This window comes from Mauremys mutica, chromosome 12 (genome assembly GCF_020497125.1).
Source record: "Mauremys mutica isolate MM-2020 ecotype Southern chromosome 12, ASM2049712v1, whole genome shotgun sequence".
NCBI lineage: Eukaryota > Metazoa > Chordata > Testudines > Geoemydidae > Mauremys > Mauremys mutica.
In genome coordinates this window covers 73,961,440-73,987,380 of record NC_059083.1, presented here as the reverse complement: position 1 = coordinate 73,987,380, position 25,941 = coordinate 73,961,440, and the positions used below count along the sequence as shown (strand labels likewise).

At 48.5% G+C, this 25,941-nt stretch overlaps 1 long non-coding RNA gene across 2 annotated transcripts; it reads left to right on the top strand.

Moving 5' to 3' along the window:
• Positions 1-1,927: 1,927 nt before the first annotated feature.
• LOC123346384 lies at positions 1,928-11,944 on the top strand. 2 transcript variants are annotated; one of them, XR_006572985.1, is made up of 4 exons: positions 1,928-2,085; positions 8,782-8,931; positions 10,137-10,259; positions 10,736-11,944. It is a non-coding gene; the product is annotated as an uncharacterized LOC123346384 (long non-coding RNA). The 2 variants fall into 2 exon arrangements; XR_006572986.1 differs by lacking the exon at positions 10,137-10,259 and having other exon boundaries at positions 11,720-11,944.
• The last annotated feature ends 13,997 nt before the right edge of the window (positions 11,945-25,941 follow it).

Genomic DNA, 25,941 nt, shown 5'->3' with positions numbered 1-25,941 from the left:
TGTAGCTTCACGTTGGAGTCAGTTTTTGAAGTTTTTTTGTTGAATTGCCACTTTTAGGTCTGTGGTGAAAAAAAATCACAACTCACCATCCGCCGTATATCTGGTGGTTTTCAGATGCCCTGATACAGAAGACATGCAAGGACAATGCAAAGGGTGAAATGTTCCCCACTGCTACATGTGGCTGTTCAGATGCTCTGGAGAGCTGCAGTACTATCCATCCCAGCAGGGCATGGAAGGCCCACATACTGCTAGACCAGGGGTCTCAAACTCAAATGACCCCGAGGGCCGCATGAGGACTAGTGCATTGGCCCGAGGGCCGCATCACTGACACGCCCCCTTGCTGCCCCTGGCCCCACCCCCAATCCACCCCTTCCATGAGGCCCCGCCCCTGCCCTGTCTCTTCTCCACCTCCTCCCCTAAGCGCGCGCAGTTTTAATAAATATATACACTCAGTAATGCACCTCACTCAAAGGACAAAACACGCACTTAGATTTACTGCCTAAGGCTCTGGGAGGGAGTTTGGGTGGGGGAGGGGGTCTGGATGCAGGCTCTGTGCTCGATGCAGGCTCCAGGCTGCGGCAGGGGGTGGGGGTGCAGGCTTTGGGACAGAGTTTGGGGATAGGAGGGAGTGCAGGGGTGAGGGCTGTGGGGCTGAGGGCGAGGGGTTCATGATGCGAGGGGGCTCAGGGCTAGGGAAGAGGGTTGGGCTGTGGGGTGAGGGCTGTGGATGAGGGGTTCATGATGCGAGGGGGCTCAGGGCTAGGGAAGAGGGTTGGGCTGTGGGGTGAGGGCTGTGGATGAGGGGTTCATGATGCGAGGGGGCTCAGGGCTAGGGAAGAGGTTTGGAGTGTGGGGTGAGGGCTGTGGATGAGGGGTTCATGATGTGGGGGCGCTCAGGGCTGGGGCAGAGGATTAGGGTGCGGGGGGATGAGGGGTTCATGATGTGGGGGTGCTCAGGGCTGGGGCAGAGGATTAGGGTGCGGGGGGATGAGGGCTCTGGCTGGGGCTGAGGATTAGGGTGCAGGGGGATGAGGGGTTCATGATGTGGGGGTGCTCAGGGCTGGGGCTGAGGATTAGGGTGCGGGGGGAATGAGGGCTCTGGCTGGGGCTGAGGGTTTGGGGTTGGAGAGGCTCAGGGTAAGGGAAGCCTGCCTTGCCAGTACTGGCGGAGGGCAGGCACTAGGACCCTGCACCCTAATCCTCTGCCCCAGCCAGAGCCCTCATCCCCCCGCACCCTAATCCTCTGCCCCAGCCCTGAGCGCCCCCACATCATGAACCCCTCATCCCCCCGCACCCTAATCCTCTGCCCCAGCCCTGAGCGCTTCCCCCCCCCCCCCCAGCCCGGCCCCGGCGGGTCCCGCTTCCCTGCCCCCGGCCCGGGCCCGGGCCCGGCGGGTCCCGCTTCCCCCCCCCCCTTACCCGAGCGCGTCTCCGGCGGTCCCGCTCAGAGCCGCGTGGTGAGGGGGCGGGGCTGGGAGCTCCACGCCGAGCGCAGCGCTCAGCCCAGAGCTCCCAGCCCCGCCCCCTCCCCACGCGGCTCGGATCGGGGCGGGGCTCAGGCGCTCGGACGGAGACTCGGCGCTCTATGCGCCGAGGCTCCAGGAGAGGGGCGGAGGCGGGAGCCTCCGCTTTTCTCTTGGGGGCCCCTGCGGAGCTCCCCTGGGGAGCTCCGCGGGCCGCAGGGAAGAGCTCCGCGGGCCGCATGCGGCCCGCGGGCCGCATGTTTGAGACCCCTGTGCTAGACAAAGCCAGGCAGAAATTCAAAGAATACTTTGGTCCACACAAAAATGACGCTTAGAGAAGAAACATTTCCGAAAAAGCCTGTTGTCAGGTGAGACCATTGACCGTTATGTTACAGAGCTACGTGATAAAGCCAAGTCCTGTGACTTCACCCATGGGTTAATTATTAGCGGTATGACTGGGTAGCCAGGTTACAGAAAGGTTATCATGAACAATGGGACTTGGCTTTTCAAAGAGGGTGGCTGGTGAAACCGTACTTCCCAGATGAAAATGTTAGCAAGCAGTGGAAGAACTGAAATGTACCTAGCTGAAATGGATACACGGGCATAAAGGCACATTACTCAGGTGAGTTAATCTATCAAGGCTTGACCTTGAAGTCCTAAGTTTAATGCCTATAGCCATTCTATTCTTAGCTTTGGCCTAGACTGCCACCAAAGGTGCTGGCTGTGGTCATTACTAGTCCTCCTTTACTATCCATTACTGATCTCCTTCCCCATCTCGTACATGACATTGTCAATGGCTCTGAAGAGTAGGCAGCAGCATGCCAAAAAAAAAAACAACCAGAGGTTGAAAGGTGAGAGACAATTTATTGCAGCTCTAAAACCCACCCACTGCTCTGCATTGTAGGATAAGAACATGCTCCTGCTTTTCAGCTTTAGATCTTTATGGCAGTTTGCCTATTGTCCTGTGTACACATACAGCGCTACAGAAGTCATAAAAATAACTTGATTTAAGAAATCTCCACTGCTGAGATGTGAGCCACATTAGCGTTTCTCGTGGAAATGTTTTGCAGGTTTTGATTTATGCTGTAAATCAGCTTGAGCTACTTTTAAGATACATTAGGTTGGACAATATGTCAAAATAACTCAAAGCTCTGAACTCCTCCACCTCCAACATGTCACTCTCTAGCCTGGAGACTGGAGCAGAGGAGAGCATGCTCTAGTCTAGCACACACCAGGAAAGGGAGTTAAGATTTTGACATTAAAGAAAAGAGGATGGGCAATTCAGAGTTCACTCTGCCACTTGATCCTCAGTTCATCTACTGTCCCGGTTAGGATCCGTTATAAAGAGCTGCACAGAGGCAGGGCCGGCTCCACGTTTTTTGCCGCCCCAAGCAAAAAAAATTTCCCGTGCCCCCCCCCAGCCCCACCCCAACTCCGCCCCTTCCCCGCCCCATTCCAACCCCTTCCCCAAATCCCCGCCTCCTCCCCTGGGCACGCCGCATTTCCCCTCCTAGGGAGGGAGGAGAAGCGGAGCGGCGGCGCACTCGGGGGAGGAGATGGAGGTGAGCTGGGAGGGAGCAGTTCCTCTGCTCCCCTGGGTTACTTCCTGTGGCCCTCCCTGTGCCTCCCACTGCCGCAGTTCACCTCCGCTCCGCCTGCTGCCCTGAGCACGCTGCCGCCACTCCGCTTCTCCCCCCTCCCTCCCACGCTCCCAGGCTTGCCACCAAACAGCTGATTCGCACGGCAAGCCTAGGAGGGAGGGGGGAGACACGGAGCGGCGGCGCGCTCGGGGGAGCAGGTGGCAGTGGAGTGGAGGTGAGCTGGGGGGAGCGGTTCCTCTGCCCCCCCGGGTTACTTCCTGTGGCCCTCCCCGCGCCCCCCACCGCCGCTCCTCACCTCCGCTCAGGGCCGGCTCCTGGCTTTTTGCACCCCAAGCAAAAAAAAAAAGGAGCCGGACTGCCGCCCCCTGGAAAGTGCCACCCCAAGCACGTGCTTGGAGTGCTGGTGCCTAGAGCCGGCCCTGCACAGAGGAGGCCATTTGCAGTGCACATCACCACCCAATGTTATTGCTGCTACAAAATCCAGGTGCTATGCTATGCACTACTAGCTATTTGCATATCTGCAGACTGGGACAGCGCCTGCAGAAAATATTGCACAGGTTGGTGAAATAATAATGAGGCCTTATGCTTCTATAGCAGATTTCAGAGAGCTCTGCAAACATTCATGAATTCATCCTCCCTACATCCATGCGAGATGGGGATAATATAATACCGACCTAAGCGGGGAAATGGAGATACAAAATGTTTTTAGGTCTTTTTGAAAGCTTGGGCCAGATTATATTCTATGCATCCGAAGAAGTGAGCTAAATTTGTTAGTCTTTAAGGTGCCACAAGTACTCCTGTTTTTTTTTGCGGATACACACTAACACGGCTGCTACTCTGAAACCTGTCAGAAGTTAGTTGTGAGCATTCAGCAACTCTGAAAAGAAATCTCACATCATACTTGGGTTCCATCCCTGCCTCGGGCCAAGCAACCACATGGCAAATCAGTGGAAGGAGCCAAGAATCGAATCCAGGTATTGGGGTTCTCAGGCTCCACAAACTCATCCATCCAAAGCTTGTAATGCTGGTTCCATAAAACTGAAGTACAACTGAATGAGCAAAGGCTAGAATGGCAGTCTGAACATCGAGCCCCCTTGCTTTGGTTGGTTTGTGTGGCATGCTCCATGTTGTTTTAATATAGGCTCTAATATGCAATGCATTTGTATTGCTTACTCTAATAACAGTGACTGAGTGCTAAGAGCCAAGCCAAACAAGCCAGGCCAAAAAGCCAAACACTTCACTTCGACTAGCAGAACGGATGCCTCTTTCCCCTACTCAGGTCTTACTTAGACATGTAAATCGAAGACCTTACCAGGCCTTTAGAGAAAGCAAAACAAACGGCGCCTCTGATGGCTGGAAAGCAGCCAATGCGGGGCAGTTTCACTGGACTAGCTGCTGAAACTGCCATGGATTGGGTTGGTCTTTCTTGCTACCGTTGCTCTCCACAGGAAAGAGAGAGAGAGAGACGAGGCCTGGCTAAGCAAAAAACGCCACCTCTTCCCAAGGTGCATAAAATGGAGCTCTGGGCTGATTTTCAGAGATTTTCAGCCCCTGTAGATGCCTGGAACATCTGTAAGAGCAGGAGTCGCTCAGGATCTTTGAAAACCAGGCCACTACTTACTGACTTGTTATTTTCAATACAGTTTGAAAATCCTCCCTCACCTGGTGCAAAATGAGTGTCACTCCATTGACTTAAGTCCATTATACCCATTAACACCAGGTAGGGATCTGACCCAATTAACATAAGTGGAGTCACACCCATTTACACCTACAGACTTAAACAGAGCTATGCCCATTTACACCAGTTGGGGATCTGTCCTTGGCATGTGTCCATTTTTTGCTGGCTCCCTTTCCTTATATTTTTCTGCCTAATTTTCCTTCCCTCCCCTTGTGTTCTCCCCACCCCTCCCCCACAACATTCTCCACCTTCTATGCCTCTCCTCATAGATGTTCCCTGTCGTTCTCTGGGCTCTCCTTTTTCCTTATTTCTTCTCCTCATGCTCATTTTTGCCTTTACACTTTAGCCCTTTTCCTTCACTTTTCTCTCCACATCGATTTATTTTCATTTCTTTACCCTTTGTTTTGTCTTTTAGGTGTCTTTTCCTTTCCTATAGTCCTCTCTCTCCTTTCCCATGGTCCACCCCCAGTCCTCTTCTCTGGACCTCCATATAGAGCCCATTTTCTCCACAACAGTAACTGAGAAAGAGAGAAAATGAATTGGGGGGAGGAACATTACATTACATCCAAGAGTGATGGTTCCTGAGAGATGCCAAGTATTGTCCTGCCAGCATTAGTCCAGACTGTTTTCATCTGGATAGACAAGTTGAACCAACCATCTCAAGCACTGACAAGCAATTCACTAGTCTTCATGCTCTGTAATCGATCATTGCTCCCTAGTGATGGGGGCATTTTGTTCTGTACAAGCCTGAAAATTATAAGTGCTTCAGCAAAGATGTCACGGGATGTAAACACGCATTCAGTTTTTTTATTTGGGATATGCATCCCATTTTTACTTGTTAAGCTGTAAGCATCTGTAGCTGCCAGCTAGCCATGCTGTGGCCCATATAGAGATGCAGTCTTAGCTGGGACAGAAAATAAACAATCCTACGAGGTACAGAAGAGGCAGTCTGCTACTAATTGGTTCTGCCACTTTTTCCTTTGCATAAGTTGAGCACACTGTAGGAACAAAGGACCACTGAGCGCTGGCCGTCCTACAGTACAGCTCTGTGTTTGCCTTGTTGGTGTAGCCATGTTGGTCCCTGGATATTAGAGAGAAAAGGTGGGTGAGGCCCAGCTTCTGTTGGTGAGACAAGCTTTCAAGCTACCTGCAGAAGAGCTCTGTGTATCATAGAATCATAGAATCTCAGGGTTGGAAGGGACCTCAGGAGGTCATCTAGCTCAAAGCAGGACCAAACCCAACTAAATCATCCCAGCCAGGGCTTTGTATGCTCAAAAGCTTCTCTCTCACCAACAGAAGTTGGGCCAATAAAAGATATTACCTCACCCATCTTGTTCTCTCTAGTCAGCTGTGGTGTGTTAACTGTATACCTCAAAGGTCCTAAGGAATTTTCCCTCAGGAGATAATTGGGCTACATTTTATGCAGTAGTTTCCAAATTGTAACACCTCTGCCTTATGCGTCCATGCAGCAGCCTGTCTGTGCATCTGTATAGGTTTGGGGAATGATCGGCTATGGGAGGAGGGCTGATCCGTCACTGAAGGAGAAACTATGATCCATTCTGAGTACACTGCAGAGTCGCTTCTAATTTGCCGCGCAGAACAATAATGCCTCAGACAGGCCAGAACTGCTGCATCATTCCTTCACCAGCTGTGATTGAATCTCACACACTCCCATTGTCCCAGTTAATCCATGACTCATGCTTTGCCTTTCACTAACAATAAAGAAGACACATCTTTAAAAAAAAGAAGACAGCTGCCCCGTGTCTTGGGGTGTAACATACCTCCTAGGACTCAGCGTTTAGAAATGACCTTCAGCCTCCTATGTGCACAGTAGGTGGGTAAGGAACTGAGCTATTATGGACAAAGGTTGGGGGCCGAGTACCGTAGCTTGGGGTACAACTAGCTAAGCTAGGTGATCAGAGGCAAGACGAAAGCACTGTATGAGTGGTACATTTATGAATATATGCATAGTTTGTGTTTAATCATAGAGCAGTCTCTATCATGCTCAAGTGCACTAAATATGCTCAAGCTGTGTATATTGTTTTAACAGTACGAGCCCTCGATAAATCACCTGTCACAGCCTCTCGTACATTTTAAAGCATTTATTGCTAATGGATTTTCACAATGTGGTTTAAAGGACGTTGTTATTAACGAACATAACTGCATAGTAAATTTGATAAGGATGAAAGAGGCATTTATAAATTCCACTTTACTTTCAACAGTTGCTAGGATTTTTAACTGATTCAAAATAAAATGCAATTAACCTTGATTTTTCTTTTTGCTAACGCTAGGCTATTACAATCTGAAGCTAAAAGGAATTTATAAGCACCGTAGTCCTAATTCCGCGTTCCATGGTGCTGGTGAAAATCCAATCAACCGAAATCTCAATTTGTCAGTTGCTGGTACAATGCAGCTGTTTTTCTAACTTTTATTGTTTTGATATTTTGTATGCACAGAAAAAAAGTATGAAGTTTACAGAAAGTTTCTTATTCCTAGATTCATGGAGTAATCATCGCTCAGGTGCCTCTGTAGCTCTCTTTGCATTCAGCACTTGTAGATACTGGATTCTGGCTGATGTAGTTTTGTTTATATAGTTTAGCAGTGTAAATCCCTAACCCCCAGCAGTTCCCCAAAACAATCACCAATAATTTATCAGCTTCCCCCAGGGAACATCTTATTACTGGTGGAAAGCGCTCTGCAATGAAAATATTGTTTTATCCTTCTCAAAGTGCCCCTTGCCAAAGTCAGCCAAGAATCCAGAGGCACTTACCTTATTATGACTTTTGAATCATTAATATTCACCTAACATGCTATGCACACAAGACAGACACAGCCCTTCCTTAGGTTTTCAATTTGTATCGTGTCCAAGAATTGCTACTTCTATTTCTTAGGGCCCAATCCTGCTCCTGCTAAAATCCATGGGCCTGATTTTGCTCTAGTTACTCTGGTGTAAGTCAGGGGGTAACACCACTGAAAATCAGTGGAGTTACACAGATGTAAAAGTGGTGTAAGTGGGACATGAATCAGACTGCATGGCCAAAATCCCATTGACTTCCCTGGAAGCAGACAGGGTTGGATGCACAGTCCACCTGGTTTTACTCTTGTCTTGCATTCAGTGATTTGTGCTTCCACATTTCAGGCTCTGGGCTCTGTGTATATTAAAGCCCCCGGATGTTCTGCATAACATGGCGAATGAAAAATTGTGCAAAAATAGCTTCCAAAACAGCCTTCCCCAATGGATCCCTGCCACAGAGGGCAGAACACAAGGGCAGCGCCTTTTGGACAGTACGAGCATTACAAATGTACAGGAAATGTGTAGGTGCTGTTGGGTTTCTTTTTCCCTTGGATAAAGTAGTCCCAGGGCCAGCAATCAACAGCGATCCTGTGAGCAGAACTGGGCCAGAGTCCGTTAACATGCAAGGCGGGGAGGATGTCGCTCAGTCCTCCAGATTAATCCAATCTGCCGCCGGAGAGCCATTAACGACGCCCAGTTTCTCTAGGGCAATCGAGTCTGTCAGTGAACTGAATGCAAAACAACAGCACATTGTTGCCCAGAGCATAAGGGAAACCATGGGCAAAACTGTTAAAGGAGCGCTGCGCACCTCAGGAGGCACCTGGGGGGGTTAGAATTTAATAGGCTGTGGGTGCCTCCATTGAACATGCCAGCTATTGATTATGCAGGGCCCTGGAGAACTGGGCCCAGGGCTAGTGAAAGGAAATGTTACCCTGACCTGCTTTCTTTATTCAATACACAAACTAACCAAGCCTCCGTGGGCCTGACTCTGGTTTCGGGTCTAGCCTTGCTAACTAGGAGTGCCTGCGATGAAGTCACTGGCGTTGCTCCGCTTTTACACAAGTAAGGAAGAGCAGAGTGAGGCCCAGCAGAAACCAGCTTTTGCAGGCATTTGTTCTTTTTTTTTTTTCCTCTTTCGGTCTCCTCCTTTGCCCGTCAGTGCAAGAGGGGGCTTCAGCTTGTGATTTTTGTTAGCTGAACACTGCCCCTTTAATGCAGAGTTTGTGTTTTTCTTGCAATGCCCAGACCAAACGTCAGTGAAGCAATAACCAGGCCCGAAGAGAAGGCCCGGACGCTTGGGAGACGAGGCTGCTTTGAGCTTCCGGCAGTGATGGGGCTGGTCAAGGAGCGTTCGCTCTTTTACAACAAAAATCCAACTCCTGCAATGCTGCCAAGGTCAGTAGGTGCTTGGCCCAGCGCTGGCCAGGCAAGTCCGAGATTCCCGAGGGCACATTTCACTTACACACCCAACTATTTCAAGATTTCCAAGTATTTGGGAGGGGAGGAGAAGGGGAGCTTGCTCGTCTAGCCAGCACAGTGCTTTCTACAACCTGCTTTTAGACATTAGCCCATTCGCCTGCGGAAACTTTGCCTATTGCGAATGGTAGATTATCTAGGGTACGTATCTGACCCCCGCTGCCACAGTATCTGAGCGCCTCACAGTCTGTGAGTGTGTATTTATCCTCACAACGCCCCTGGGAGGTAGGGCAGTGCTGCTCTCTTCACTTTGCAGATGGGAAAGCAGAAGCCCAGAGAGGATAAGTAACATGCCCCAGGTCACACAGCACTTCCCTGGCAGAGCAGAGAGAAGGGTGGTCTTATGTTTCACTTGCTGGCTGGGGACTTAAAACATAGGGGTTCGTTTCCCAGCTCTGCCACCTATCAGTGGGGTAGCCGTGTTAGTCTGTATCCACAAAACCAATGAGAAGTCCAGTGGCACCGTAAAGACCAACAGATTTATTTGGGCATAAGTTTTTGCAAGTAAAAAACCCCACTTCTTCCCATGCCTGCAGATGCACCGGAAGAAGTGGGTTTTTTAGCCACGAAAGCTTACGCCCAAATAAATTGGTTAGTCTTTAAGGTGTCACCGGACAGCTCTGCCACCGACTCACTGTGTGACTTAGGGCCAGATTTTTATGGGTATTTATTTAGGCTCTGGAAGATCCAGATAGGCGCGTAGTGAAGGTTTCTAAAGCCCCTAGTTGAATATTGGGCACTGGTAGGGAAGGATGGAACCCAAAGACTTACAGCACCTCCTGCTCCCTGATCCCCAGAGGCCTGGGTGATACTGACATGATGAGTGCCCCCTGAGCGCAGGCAAATGTGGCCTTTTCCCAATCCGCGAACAAAAGAAACGAAGCAGGAGTTAGGCACCTAGGCGCTCTTGAAAGTCCCCCTCGGTGCCGAGCTGCATTTTTAAGCATCTAAAGACCTTTTAAAAATTTTGTCTCTTAATCTCCTTGTGCCTCGGTTGTCTGTCAAGTGAGAATAGCAGCACTTCGCCCCGCTCGTTAATGACCGTGCTGAGATACGGGGGTGGTAGGGGCCATACACGTAGGAAGAGAGGAGATTGGGGTTCTTTTACCTTCTCTAAATCACAGACTTGTGGGGCAATTGTGTCCGCCTCGAAAGGATGCCCTGTAAAGGAAAAGAAGCTTTTAACGGAACATGCTCAGGGCAGCCGGCCTGGATGACACCTGAGCCTCAAGCATGGTCTATAACAGGTAGTCGATTACTTTTTGTCACGGTCCCAATGTTTTAGTCAAGGTCCAGACTCTGGAGAAAAAATTACAAAAATAATAAGTAAATAAAAAGATTTTGGGGTCTGTTCAAAAGCATCTGGCGGTCCAGATTTGGCCCATTGTCCACCTATTGAATACACCTGGTCTGTAACCGCAGACCTACCAGTGAAGACGTTATCAGCCATGTCGGTCACCAGGGGTGAGTTAAAATGAATGGCTCCAGGTGGTGGTGTAATTGTCGTGTCGTTCCAGGGGTGGAGGCACATGCGTTGCGGCTGGCAAATTAGCAGGTCTCTCACTCAAGTCCTATTATGAAGCTGATGGCAGCGTGCGCGCCGAGTAAGCCAGCCATTAACAGTGCCAGCTGTGTTTGATAGATGACCCCTCTAAAATGCACTTATAATGGGGTTGATCTCTAGCTTTTCCATTAAAAACTAAAATCTCATTTCCCTTCATAGGAGACCTCTGCCGCCCTTCAGCCCCGAGCTCATTGGCTACAAGGCTGAGGCTGAGAGTTGCAGACACTTCTGTCCTGACATGGGAAAACAGCCACATCCACCAGCTCTCAGGGAGCCCTGGCCATGACAATATCATCCATGCATCAAGCCGCAAAAGATGCTATGAAGCTCTGTATTCCAGCCTTCTCTTATCCATTCTTTTCCCAATAGCTCCCAACATTCAAACTTCCAGTTTAAGGGCAAATTTTCTATGCCTCGTACCATTGACACTCAACAGGCAGAGTTTCGGTAGCGTAACAGGCTAGCTAAGTGTATGGTGTCTCACCTCTAGTAGCCTGCCCACAAAGTGGATAAAAGCCCACTACTGCTACTAGCCACCAGAATTAGTGCTTTAGCTAAAGTGGGAAAGGCCTGTGCTGGAGCCCCTACAGATCTACCAACGGTGGTGCTATTACATTAGTATCATGCTATAGCACAGACCAGCTTGACCACTAAGACACAATAGCACTAGAAGAAAAATACTTATAAAAAATAAGGTAAGTGCCTTGAAGTTCTTATGCATTCTAGACTCAGGCTCCTTTAAGGGTTTTATTCTGCAAGCTGATGAGCACCCGCTGAAGGCCACTGACCACCCCGAGCTCCCTTTGGCTTTGGTGAGTGTTGAGAGCACTCAGACCCAGATCCCCCAAGGTATTTAGGTGAGCATTTCAAAGGCCTCACCATCTGTCTGAAATGGGGCTGAAGACAGGGATGTATGTTTAACCTCTCAATAATAGTTGTAAATGGCAATAAAGAAAGAGATGCCTGTATTGCAACTTCCGGTTTGACAGCTAAAATAAGGTCATGCGTTTACTGCTGAGAACCAGCAGACTCAACTCCTTAAAGATACAAGATTGGCTCAGCTTTGCAGTTGCCTTGCCTATGAATAGATGAGATCCCTGCTGTCCCAGTGAGTAATTCTGACTTCCTCCCTTTGCCTTGCAGAGCTGAGTCACAGGCATTCTGCACTCCAGTCATGCATTACTTACATGGTCTGAAAGGAAACTTTAACACATCCAATGAATCATCCGGGATTGGATCATTTTTAAAGTTATTCCATTGGTATTTCCCTTCTATTGTAGCACATGTGCCAACACCTAAAACTTCGGCTAATCCGGACTCCTAAATGCATTGAGTTGTTGACATATACAGCTACTAATAAAATAATTTTTTTTAAAAAAACAAGTCCTTTAAAATTCCCTTCAATAAACAAGTGATCCTTAGAGGATTGCTGTAGCACTTCAGAGCTGCTAATTTTGTCAGACTGCTTCCTTGTTTTGGAGTTGCTTATTTAAAGAACCCAAAGTTAAAAATGTTTCAATAGCCAGCCTTTAACTACAGAACTTAAACGACTGCAGGTTTCATGCCAAGACATTATTTGCACAGCAATGAAGTGAACGGCCCCTTGCTCTCTCTCTGTCTCTCACAGAGGCGCACACATTCCTTTTCCGACCAAGATAAAAATAAAATGCCTCCAAAGCAGAGACAAAACCATAACAGTGTTAAGTAAAGAAAACAAGGCATTAATGTACTGCCTGCGCCAGGCCGTCAGCTTCACGATGTAGCAACAGCTCCTGAGCGGGACACAGCCGGTTGCTACCTCACTTTTCCCAGGTGTCAAAGCTAAATCCTATTGGTCCATTGACCGCTCAATATTTAAAAGAAAAGGAAACATCTGGAAGAGCAGAAAATGCTCCAGCAGAATTTGGGAGAATTTAAATATAAACATAAAACAAATTGAAACATTTCTCTCTGCTGGTCTTGCAGTGTGATAGAGTATAACTATTTTGGACCTTTCACGCATTATTCCCATATCTTCAATCTCAGATGAGTTAGAACTGCGAGGTGTTATTCGTTTGGGCCTCTTATCACTGAAATCCATCCCATTCCTTAGCTCATTGAGGTCATTTTTTGTTTGTCCTTTACATGGCATTTCTCCAATGCTTTTCATACTAGATGATCCAAAATCCTATTTGTATAAGTTTATATTGGTAATAAAGTCATTGCTAAATTGCAGTTCATTACTGAAATGCAGCCATCTCTGGGGTGAAACACAGCAGCTGGTTTAACAGCGCACAGCAACAGGGTTGACCACTGTTTGCCAACAGTTACTACACAATAGGATATGAGAAACCAGTTTTCACACTGTATTTGGAATGGACTATAACTCTGGTACCTGCTGGCAAATGCTAATTTTTTTTTAAATAGCGACTACTGTGGTTATTCATGGAGTAGTTTTTACCCTACTACCTCTGTGTGTAAACCCTCTCAGAAAACTAAACATTCCCTACCCAGTGTGTGCTTTTCTTTTTGCCCTCTCATTGGCTACCTACGGAACATGAACATTGCTCTGTTGCCGCGATGGGCATCTTTAATGGTCACCCGGGTAGGCACAGCACAGTACTGGGAATAGGGTTTGCTCACTCATCCATGCCACTCTGCTTGTCAGATGGCAACCGCTCCCTGCAGCTGAACAAAAAAACCCCAAAACAACACCGCATGCTCATGCGGTGCAAATTCTCAGTAACAAGGGTGGCTTGAAAGCACATTGCTCTTTCCATAAGACGTTATGCTTTGGCGAGGTGGTTGGAAAATGGGGAACTTTTTTACAAACATATTTGCCAGTTTCCATCCAAGCTTTGTTTCAGCTGAAATTTTCTGCCCAGGTCTAATCCATTTCCCTGCTTTAGTACCTGACAGTCAGGGATTTCAAAGCAGGTTAGAAACACAAATGAATTGAGCATCACAACCATCCTGGGAGCTAGACAAGCATTACTGCCCCCATCTTACAAACGGGAAAGCGAGGTGCCGAGCAGTTAAGTGATTTACTAGCATATACACAAGCCGGTGCAGAACTTGGATTAGAACTCAGCTCTCCTGATGCCCAGCCTCATGCTTTAAGCACTATACCATGTGGCCTCTCAGCTTATGGCAGTATTGCTTCCCAGACCCATGCTCACTCTGCTCGAGCGAGTTTGCTAAGCATAGCAGGGTGGCTGCTTGGACGAGCCGCTTCAATACAAACTCTCCCAACCTCCAGCCCAGGCTGTATAGTGGGTGGCTATTCTGAGCTGCTGCTACTGCCGCACTGCTGCTTTTAGTGCATTAGCTCAAGCTCTCCAAACCTGCACGACACAGGACAGTTTTTGGCCATCAGCCTATGGAAATGAGAGGACTTAAATAGTCATGTCATAAGAGCCTGTTGCACTCTGTAGCGATCTTTTCCTTGGCAGCACGGATAGTATCATACTTGCTCTGCAAAGACTATGCCTCATGACAGTTGTGAGGCAAGCCTATGGAGATCAAGTGTCTGCACTTCCAATTAACTGAGTGATGTTCATTGGGAAACAACATCTTTCCATTTCACCCGAGGGAAACCATGTGGGTGGGAGGCAAATGCCATTGACAGTAATGGGAACTGTGTGTGCATATTGCAGGGGTGATTAAAATAGCTGAGGACCAAGGGACAGTGATCATCAAGGACAAGATTCTGGGAGTTGAGAGTACTCAGCACCTCACAGGATTTGGCCCTGTGCAGTTTGGCTTAGTCGTGACGTTTACGATAGAAATCACCTTTGAAAGGCACAGATGAGAAATGATTTATTAGTTTTTCCTTTATATTGAAGGTCAACTTCCCCTTGCGGCTTGAACTACAAATTCTTATTCCTGAAGTCCATGAAAACTGTAAGTATCATGGACAACATTCCCCGGCCCAGAAAACCTAGAGTAGATACAACCCGCCATGAGCCACGCACGATGACAGTCAAAGCCCACATAGAGACACAGGATCCACAGGTCTCATGCAAATAAATATATGCAGAGAGGATGTGGCTCGCTCACTATTTAGGGTCTGGTTGGGCTCCAAATCCCGTGTTAGAACTTCAGTGTAGGGTGACCAGTCAGCAAATGTGAAAAATTGGGACGGGGGTGGGGGGTAATAGGAGACTGTATAAGAAAAAGACCCAAAAATCGGGACTGTCCCTATAAAATCGGGACATCTGGTCACCCTACTTCAGTGACTGCAAAAGGAGCTACACCAGAGTGAAGCTTAATCTATTAATGTTTGTAAAGCTCCTTGAGATCCTTGCTTCATGCTGCTATTGCAGGAGCAATAGCAGCATGAAGCGCATAGAGCCACGGACTAAATGAAATTAAGCATATTCTAATAGGACTTTTATAGAACGCAGTGGATAGAAAACACCATCACTGATGACTCTGTCCTTCATTTGCACTTAAAAAGAGGCTGGACTCAAGTAAGGGGGTGGGGTGGGGGGAATCTCCTACCCAGCCTCAAATACACCATTGATCCAGCTTCTGCAAAATGCTCACTACTTTCAGGTTCTCCTTCTAGAGCAATATAGAGTAGGGGCTTGAGAAGATGGGTGAAACGTCCCTGGCTTCCCCGCCACTATAGGCAAATAAAAGCCTCCTGCGCCCATTCCTTAGAAACTCCAGCTCCCTTATTTATAACCAGGAATGCTGCTGCCTGGAATCTCCATCCTTCCACTCTTTATACAGTAACACACCTGGTTAAGCAAAGATGCCACTCGTGGCTATCTACAGGGGAGTCTGGGCAGAGAGTGGAGGCAGTTATTACGGGGAACCACTTGGAAAAATGGGCAGGCTCCTTCTGAAAGTGGCCTGCAGCCTCCATAACTCACACGCAGAGGGACTGCCGGACAAACATTCACAGGTGAATTTCCGAGCCGCAGAATCCAGCCTTTAAGCCACTACCACCGACTGCACTAGTTACCTTGGGCTGCCGTATCCCTTCCTCTTTTAGTCTTGATATTCAGGAGCCATGGCATACTTGACTGATTTTTTTTTCTTAAAGTAGCTTATATTGCAGCCATCAAACTCTGGGTTATCGGCCTTACCTGGGAATTTATCCCTGCCTGGCATTCAGCTTGGCGCGATGTAGCCAGCCACAGTGAAACTGGAATGGAATTTCTTCAAGCTCAAGGATTCAGAGGAAAATGATCATCACAGAATCATAGAACTGTAGGGACCTCGCGCGATTACCTAGTCCAGCCCCCTGTGCTGCAGCACGACCAAGTATGCCTAGAATAGTAAGGGCCACACTTTTCTAAGGCTACTCAACTTGTATGAGGGGGGAGGTACTGAGAGACATTGAACCAAACTGCAAACTTTGTATATGATGGAATCCACTTCAAGCCAGGGGGTGTGGCAGCACCCTCAGTTCCAGCACCTATGAAGCCACTAGTGATTTGTGGTGCCTAACCTGAGCCTTTAAGGGCTCTGATTTTTTTTTTAAAGTGCTGAATATCTGCCCTGCAAGGCAATTCAAGTCAGGAACTCAATAATGGAAGCACCCCAAATCACTAAGCATGTGTGAAAATCTTGGTCTAATCTTCACTGTCCGCCTACTCATAGGTTGCTGCTTCCCTTCTAGCTCCTATTGCAAATTCCCGCACATGGTAAACATTCTCTGTTTTCACGCTACCAGCTCTGAGCTTATGTAGCAAGAAGAAAAAAAAATCTCAACGATCATCAGCTAAAGGGAGACTTGGGCAACTGGGATTTCGTCCATCTCCTCCAGAAAGAAGTGTTTAACCCGCTAATAAAATTAAGTTCTCCTTAATAACCATATTTCCTCTTCTGAATAGCTATTTACTAAAGCGTTCCCGCAGCTAACCAGAGTTCCACTAACAGAATCAGAAGCTTTGGCTGTGAAATTTGGGTATTTCCTGCAGCCACTGGCTTAATTCACATCATGTGGCTCATGTACAATTCCTATCTGATTGGATGCACCACAAAAGAGAGCTGTGAACTGGTGGCAGTTGATACTATTACAAAACAGTTCAGCTGGTATCCCCGCAAGCGAGGGTTCAAGCTGTGCTTGGAACACATCATGCTAATTCCTCTTCGGTAGGGGGGGTCTTGGCCTGAAATCTTTGCTCCCATGAGTCAACTCTGTTCTACAATCCACAGGTTCTTATGCCACACAGCACTGGCCTATCTGAGCCCCTTCCAGTGAGGTACTAAGTGACACAATGACAATTTGTCAGGCCTGGTTTGGGCTCCCTCATTCTCTCCTGTTGGGTGGTGAGAGGAGGGGAGAATTGTGTGTGCAGTGCAGGGTTTTGTTTTGGTAGGGTTTTTATGGTTGTCGGTTTGTTTGTTAACGTCCATTCCGCCTGGCAGGTGGAAGAAGCATGCCTCGTGTTTGGAGCAGAAGGCGGGGAGGTTGCTGATGGTCCTTAGTTCCTGGGGTAGTTCATTCCACAGGTTCAGATCGGCCCCCTGAGAAAGCTGTTTCCCTCTCAAACATGGACTTACAGTTTCAAAAGTGACCAGCTATTTTAGGCACCTCCATTTTGTGTGTCCAGCTCAAAATACCATAAAGGAGCCTGGCTTTCAGAAAATGCCAAGCCTGACTGAGAAAATCAAACCCTTCCAAGGCACCTTGAGTTGGGCACTGAGAAACCAAGGCACCCAAAATCTCTAGTCACTTGACAATTTAGGCCACGGCCTTCAAGAGGACTTAGAGGGATCTGGGTCCTCCAGGCCCAGCGGGCCCAGATCCCATGACAAGATGGCTCAGAGCAGCAGGGAGTGTGGAACACTACTAATTGCTGCCAGCCCATCACGCAAGAAGGAAGCTCCACTATGAACCTCTCATGTTGCAGAGGCAGGAGTGGGATTCTCATAACTTGTGTAGCTGGCATGCACGGCACAACTGACCATGACTGAGTAAGGTTTTTTGGGGGAAGGGCCCTGTATAGGCTTTATCCAACCTCCTCAGTATCTATTACCCATTGGGGTGACTTGATCAAACTAGAATTACCTACATAGGGAGAAACTATTTGCTCTAAGGGAAACTTTCATGCAGCGGACAAAGATGTTACAAAAGCCAATGGCTGGAAATTGAAGTCTGCCGTAAGCTAAGAAATAAGATGCACATTTTTAACCGAGAAGGATTAACCATTGGAACAGATTGCCAAGGGCTTTGTACCAAGACTGGGGGGGTCTTCCTGAAAGACAGAATCTAGTTCAAGCCCAAGTTGCCCGGCCAAAGGCAACAAGCACTGGTTATGTCTACAGTGCAGCCAGACACCTGCAGCTGGCCGGGCCAGCTTGCGGGACTCAGGCTGCGCAATTGTTTCACTGCAGTGTGGACTTCTGGGCTCATGCTGGAGCCTGGGCTCAGGGACCCTCCTACCTCATAGGGTCCTAGAGCCCAGGCTCTGAGCCTGGAACTCTACACACCAATGAAGCAGCCCCACAGCCCGAGACCCGCGAGTCCAAGTCAGCTGGCATGGGCCACCCGTGGGTTTTTCACTGAAGTGCAGACATAGCCAGTGTGTGCAATCTATGGCTTGTGTGATGAGGAAGGTTGGATTAGATGATCAGAATGGTCCCTGGCCTTAAGCTCCAGGAATGTTTTCTCTTTGGAAGGAGTGGGGTGTGAAGGGGGAGGCTGGGGAGAATCCTTCAAATATTACAAAAGATTATTTTAAAATATAAACATTCCCCTTTAACGTTAAAATGCTTCAAAACAGTAATTCAAAACAATCAGTAAAAAAGGTCCATGTTTGTAACCTTTCCTGTTTTCAGCACTAACAATATCCCGCTGGAGTAGCTTTTTGGTCTCCAGCCTATTTATTGGTGTGCTAATGCTCTCTGTGCTACACATAAGAAGCAAAGCAGAAAGATAAAGCTAATCACATCCACAGGCCTTGCCAAGGAAAACAGGCAGCCCCCTTCCTTCTTACCTCGGTACCAGGGGAAGACATTTGCAGTTGTTAGAGGAGGAAATGCTTGTAAATCAAGAGCGTTCTGTGCTAGGGATTCTTAGGATGGGGTATTGTCAGATATCAGAGGTGTCAAAACAGGAAGCGCTGAATCAAACTGCTAACTACAGGAGCAACGACTCCCCAGGACAGGCAGTAGAGAGGAAGGATGATTTTGTGGTTAAGGCACTCGACTGGGACTTAACAGCTCTGGGGTGAATTCTTAGCTCCGCCACAGACTTCTTGGGTGACCTTTGGAAAATCACAGCTCTTTATACCTCAGTCCCTAGTCTGAAAAATGGGGATAATTCGCCTTCCTTTCTCCTTCCCTTGGTCTGTCTATTCTATTTAGATTGAGAGTTCTTTTGGGGGCAGGGATTGTCTTCTAGGGCTTTTCTATACAGGGAAATTTACCCATAACTATTCTACTATTGCTGTTCCGGAATAACTCCCCAAGTAGACATGCTTATTCCATAATAGCTATAACACTGTCAACTCACACCCTGTCTTATTCCAGAATAACTTCCCTGTGTAGACAAGCCCTTATCATGTGTATGTACAGCATAATGGGGCCCTGATCTCAGTTGGGGTTTCTAGGCACCACTATAGTACAAATAATAATTCAGAAGGAATGAAAGAATGAAATGACGGAGCTGAATTGTTACAAAAAATAGTCAGCCTCATTAAAATCAGCTAGAAGGTAGCAATGTCCTTATTTTTAAGAAAGGTGCTCAGGGTGATCCTTAGAATAACAGCGCAGTAAGTCTTACCGCAAAACCAGGTAAACTGATATGTAAAAATAGAATTGTAAAATACCTTGTTGAACATGATATAATAGGGGCAAATCAACGTGGTTAATGCTGAGGAAAACCATGCATCTCTAATCTACTAGAGCATGGCATAGGCTCCTAGTGGCTAAAGAGAACTAACTGATATAAATTATATGGACTTCCAAAAAGCTTAAATGGCAAGAGGCAATCACTGTAGAACTCAATGAAAACCTTTATTCAATGCACAGAAGTGGTTAAAAATGCAAGTAAAGCATTAGAATGTATAAGAAACGGAATGAAGAATAATACAGAGAATATGACAATGCTATTTTATAAATCAATGCGAAATCCTCACCTGCAATACTGCCTTCTCTTCTGATCTCACAAAGGATGCAGCAGAAACAGAGGAGTTCAGAGAAGGGAGACAAAAATGAGCAAAGGCCTGGAAAGATTTCTGTCTGAAGAGACGGTAAAGACTGGGGCTGTTTGGTTTAAAGAGGAGCTGCATAAGAGAGGACATGAGGGAGGTATACAAAACAATGAATGGGATCGAGAAGGGAAATCGGATGCCCGTTTATCCGCTCTCACAATACAAAAACAAAGGCCTATTCAATGAATTCAAAAGGCAACACATTTACAACTGAGAAAAGGAAATGCAGGTTTATATACCATGGATTGGGGTGGCCAAACCACGGCTCGCAAGCCACATGCAGCTCTTTTACCATTAAAGTGCAGCTCACAGAGCCCCCACATCTTCCTCATTCTCCTCCTACCTGACTGGGGGGGGTGGGGGAGCTCAGGACCGCTGTCTTGCAGTGGGGTGGTGGGGTAGGGGCTTCTGCCCAGCAGGGAAGGGGGGCGTCTCAGGGCTTCTGCCCAGTGAGGATGGAGGGGGTGTCTCGGGGCTTGAGCCCCACAGGGCACACCTGCTGGAGCTTGCGGCTTAAGCAGGAGCAGGGCCCAAGCCCTGGCAGGTGTACCCAGCTCTTGAACTTCTGAAGATTGTGGTATGCAGCTCAGACGGTCAGGAAGTTTGGCCATCCCTGCCATAAATCATTAGCTGGTGGAACTCACTGCCACAAGATGCTATTGAGGCCAAGAATTTAGCAGCATTCAGGAAAGTATAGTGAATTATGTGCATAACAAAAACATTCACAGTTAAATTAAAAATATAAGAGATATAAAACTTCTGGTCTTAACATGTAGGCCAGGCGTCAGCAACCCCACCTATGGCACATGTGACAAAGCCAGCACATGAGCCGATTTTTAATGGCATGCTGCGTGCCATTAAAAATCCGGCCCGGCCCGCTCTTCTCCACCCTCCGCTCCCCGCCCCGCCCCCCCCCCACAGGGGCAGGGGGCAGAAGCTTGTTCCTGCCGGCTCCCCTGCCTCTTCCTGTAGTGTGCTGGGTTCCTGCCCCTCCTCCTCCTCTCCGTCCCGCCCTCCCTGCCGGCCGATCAGCTGCTGGCCCTTGCGAGGGAGGGGGTCGGGAAGGAGCAGAGTCAGCGTGTTCTGTGCTCGCTGCTCCCCGCGCAGGCAGAGAAGAAGCGGGGGCAGGGCCTTGGGGAAGGGGGGGGTGGAATAGGGGCATATCCCCTCCAGCCCTGACCCCCCCCCACACACACCCCAGCCCTCTGCCCTGACCCCCCCACATACACCCCAGCCCCCTGCCCTGACCCCCCCACATACACCCCAGCCCTCTGCCCTGAGCCCCCCCTCACACACACCCCAGCCCTCTGCCCTGACCCCCCCTCACACACACCCCAGCCCTCTGCCCTGACCCCCCCTCACACACACCCCAGCCCTCTGCCCTGACCCCCCCCCCCACACCCCGGCCCTCTGCCCTGAGCCCCCTTCACACACACCCCAGCCCTCTGCCCTGACACCCCCTCACACACACCCCAGCCCTCTGCCCTCACCCCCCCCACACACCCCGGCCCTCTGCCCTGACCCCCCCCACATACACCCCGGCCACCCTGCCCTGACACCCCCTCACACACACCCCAGCCCTCTGCCCTGACCCCCCCCCCCCACACCCCAGCCCTCTGCCCTGAGCCCTGCAGCCCCGCACACACAGCCGGGCCCATGGCCCTGAGCCCTGTGCCCCCCTCATACACAACCCAGCCCTCTGCTTGACTCCTTCACACACACACACCCATGACCCCAGCCCTGACTCTGGCACCCCCACACATACCCAGCCTCCCCCACCCCCACCGCCTGCCCTGACACCTGCATCCCTCTCACATGCTCTCAGCCCCTCTGCCCTGACTCTTGCAACCCCCCACATACCCATCCCCCCTCACCCCATGCACCCTCCACATCCTGACTCTTGCATCCCTCACATCCCCACCCCCACCCCTCGCACCAAATGGGAGCTGCCCAGGTAAGTGCCCCCACACCCAAACCTCCTGCCCCAACCCTGAGCCCCCTCCCTCATTCTAGCTCCTGGCCAGACCCATCACCCCCAGCCCTGTGCTCAGTGCACTCCCACCCTCAGCTCCGTGCAGAGAGAGGAAGAGAATGGGCCAGAACCAGGGAGAAGGTAGGTACCCACTGTATGTGGGCAGGGCCGGGACCCCAGACCGGCAGCGGGCTGAGCGGGTCCGGCAGCCGGGATCCCAGCTGGCAGGAGCCGGCGGATGGAACCCCTGAGCGGCAGTGGGTTGAGCTGCTCAGCTCACTGCTGGTCTGGGGTCCCGGCCACCGGCCCCGCTCAGTCCGCTGCTGGTCTGGGGTTCTGGCTACCGGACCCTTGCCAGCCGGGGTCCCGGCCGCAGGCCCCACTCAGCCCACTGCCGGCCTAGGTGAACAGAACCCCAGACCAGCAGCGGGCTGAGCGGGCCGGTGGCGTAAGAGCAACATTTTAATTTAATTTTAAATGAAGCTTCTTAAACATTTTGAAAACCTTGTTTATTTTACAATACAATAGTTTAGTTATATAATATATAGACTTATAGAGAGAGACCTTCTAAAAAACATTAAACTGTTTTACCGGCATGTGAAACCTTAAATTAGAGTGAATAAATGAAGCCTCGGCACAGCACGTCTGAAAGGTTGCGGACCCCTGGTGTAGGCCAACAGGGGCAGCATGGGGATTAGAAAGAAATATCCTTTATAAGTAGGTAATTCCATACTTGTCCACTAGGAGGTTTCTTCCACCTTCCTCTGAACAGTACTGTACAGAGACAAGATTCTGGACTTGATTGACCCTTCATCATGAAATCATGGATAAGTGATTAACTGCCTCCTCATGGAACTCAACTGAATTCACATTCGACTGAGCTCCTCTGTCCAGAGATGGGTAGAGAGTGGGGAGCTGCTGCCCAAACTTGGCATTGTGGCCAAGCTCTGACCTGGAAGGTCCAGGATTCACGTTATTACATGTACCAACTCATTTCAAATGCGCTGTCGCTTGTGTCTTCAATGCTGGAACTGAACTTCAGGTCCGCTCGAAGCAGCAACAGGGAAGCACTGCCTTGAGGAAAGAGCCTTCCTAGGCTGGGTGAGCAGTAAAGGTCCTATATAGTCTCCAGGGGAACTTCATGGGAGTGGGGCCCTGTGGGTCATTAAAGGGATAAAAGAAATTAGATTTCATGGAGCTGTGCAAGAGGAGAGCAGATTCTAAAGCACGGGCTAGAAATCTTTCCTTTATGTCATGTCTGACTCCAGGTTAACTCCTGGAAGTGTGCAGGGTAAGAAGCTGGGCTGCCAGCAATAGTATCTAGAGAAGGTAAACATTAAGGGAATTGTGTCACTGACTTCAACGGGGCCAGCCCTTCGCCTAAGGTCACAAGGGTCCTGATCCTGTCTTCCTTGAAATTTAGCTCAAAACGCCCACTGATTTTCATATGCAGTACCAGCCCCAAAGTTCTTAGGCCTGGGCATAATTATGTCTCATTGACTTCAGCAGGACTAGTCACGTGCTAAAGTTAAGGTCCTGGCTGAATCTGGACCTTCATTTAGATTTTCTCACAAATTTGCACCTAGGACTTCTACTTCCAATGAATATGTCATCTTGAAGGACGTTTCCTTCTCCTCCGTTCTTCCTGACCAGGCTGCGCTGACCATTGAGTATGGATGGCAGACCCAGGTGTTGGGAGGAAGGGCAGGGGCATGTCACCCCACAGGAAGAATGGTTTGGTGGCTGGTTCTTTTTGGCTAAGGCGCATGGTCCTTCCAGATGACTGGGGAGCATTTGTTCAGTCTGGTTTCTTGTAAGAATCATTCTGAATGTGTTAAAGTTTGCAGGGAATCACTGAAATGTTTATAATTTATTAAACAGGAAAAAAAGCAACCAGAAGGCCACATTCATTTGTGAAAACACACTTGTATGCTGGGTACTAGCAATATTGTATGCTCTGAACATTTTTTTTAAAATGCTGGTAATCTAAATCTATTAGGCGAGTACATTCACTTGAAATTTCATAAAGGGACGCAAGCATAAGTATTTGCAGGATTGGGCATTTATATCTGCAAACACACTGTTAATTTGAATTTAAATATCTGTAAACATTTAAGGTCTGGATCTTTGGCTAGTTTTAAACAGCACAGTTCTGTTGCAGTCAATGCAGATATGCCAATTTCTCCCAGTTGAATATCCAGTCCTTATGGCACCGATCCTGCAAAGACATACACACATACATAATTTCATGTGCTGTGAATGGTCAATGGGATGATTTACAGTGTGTAAAGTTAAGCATGGATGTAAGTCTTTGCAGGTTTTGGGGTTTCCCCCCCACATCTGAGTTTATAAACATCAAGGTTACTAAAATAAAGGGCTTTGTTTGAAAATCTTTTGAACTGTATTAATCCGTTATGCTATTTATTCATATGTTTCATTTCACTCCAATTAGTCAAGGGGGAAAAACAGATTAGCAAGTTTCAATTTAGTTTCTCATCAGTTTCACTTCCAGGCTCTTACGCTGTAAGCATGATATTATTCTTGTTTGGATGCTGAGTAGAAAATACATGTTCTGTAAGACAATTCATGACAACTTCCCTATCCAGATTTGCTTTTCCAGGACTCCATCCTCCTGCCTTTCAAAAAATAATAAAGATCCTAGTTGACAGTATCCCTTTAAAATGAAGAACACAAACAACCACACGCCCAGATGTCTTCATTCCAGGGGCTGATACTTACCTCGGAAAGGCCTCCCAGTGCTGGAGGTTCTAGACGAACATTGCAAGAACAATAAGGATTTTTAGGGGCATTATGACTGGGTTAGTAAAACACAGCTGCCCCTGAAAGTCCCTCATTTTTCTTGCTGCCTCTCAGTGCCTTCCAGGTCCCTGTCAGCTAGGAGAGTTGACAGACTTGCTTCACTCTGGCTTGCTTGTGCTGTGGAAAACGGACACGGGAAGGCTTCGGCAGTTTTCCCAGCCCCAGCAACAGCTCAGAGAGCCCAGCAGTGCTGGAGGTGCTTAGTCATCACAAGCTTTGCCTTTCAAGCTAAATATTGTAACAATGTGGTTATAGGCTGCAGCGCAAGCACACAGGCTTTTTAAGCCAATCGACATGCCACCCAGCAAACCCTGCCAGATAGCGTTTTTACCCTAAACGACGGGCGCATCAAACAAATAGGAGTCTGTATTAAGAGCACACAAGGAACAGGCAATCAGCTCAGAGCTGGCATGTTTGGCTGGGGGAAGGGGCTTTTCTCCAGCGCAGAGAGCCTGATATTGACAAGGTCATTCCACAGATTAGTACCGCGTGTGTTCATACAGCACTCATGCCGCAATCAGAAGATAAACCCCTGTACGCTAACGGAAGGTCAGACGTAACAATCAACTGTCAGTGGTAGGAACCCATACACAGCTTCCCAACAGCATGCGTTACTTTTGATTTATTAATAGAGGCAGGACGGTTGAGATTTATGTTAGGGGCTTATTATTGATTTTTTCTAGGAGCCCCAGTCATGGCCCGGGACCCCTCTGTGCTAAGTGAGGTACAAACAGAACGAAAAGCTGGACCCCTCCCCAAAGAACTTCCAAGCCGATTAAATTTTAAAGAGGCCTATAGGATTTAGGTGCCCCGCTCCTACTGAAAGTCTATGGGAGCTAGGTACCTTTTAATTCCTTTGAAAAAGCCCATAGTAAATCAGCAAATTCAAGATTGCCCAGTTTTGAGTGAGCAGAGCAAGGCTTTTTGTAAATTCACCAGTAATTAAAAGCTTTAGTAGGTGGACTCAGCAGAAGTCCTGAGATGATCCCCCAAATACCTCATTTTGCATTATATCTAAGGTGCTTACATGGCCCACATCTCCATTTTCTGAGCGCCTCGCAGCCTTTAATGTATTTAGCCTCACGACGCCCCTGTGGGGCAGGGAAGTGCTATTATCCCCATTTTAGGGATAGGAAAGTGAGGCCCACAGAGACTAAGCGACTTGCCCAAGGTCACACAGGAAGCCTGGGCCAGAGTACGGAATTGAGCCCAGGAGGCCTAAGTCCCAGGACAATTTCATAACCACTGACCCAGCCTGCCTCTTGTGCTAAAGACAGTGCAAACTTTTCCCTGTTCACTTCTTGGTAGTAGGCTAGGAAAAACGTCACTGGTTTGACAGCCCTTAAAATATAGCTAGTCTCCGCAGAGCAACAGCCAGCAGCCCTCTGATCGTAAACAGAACAGCCTTTTGCTGTGCCCCC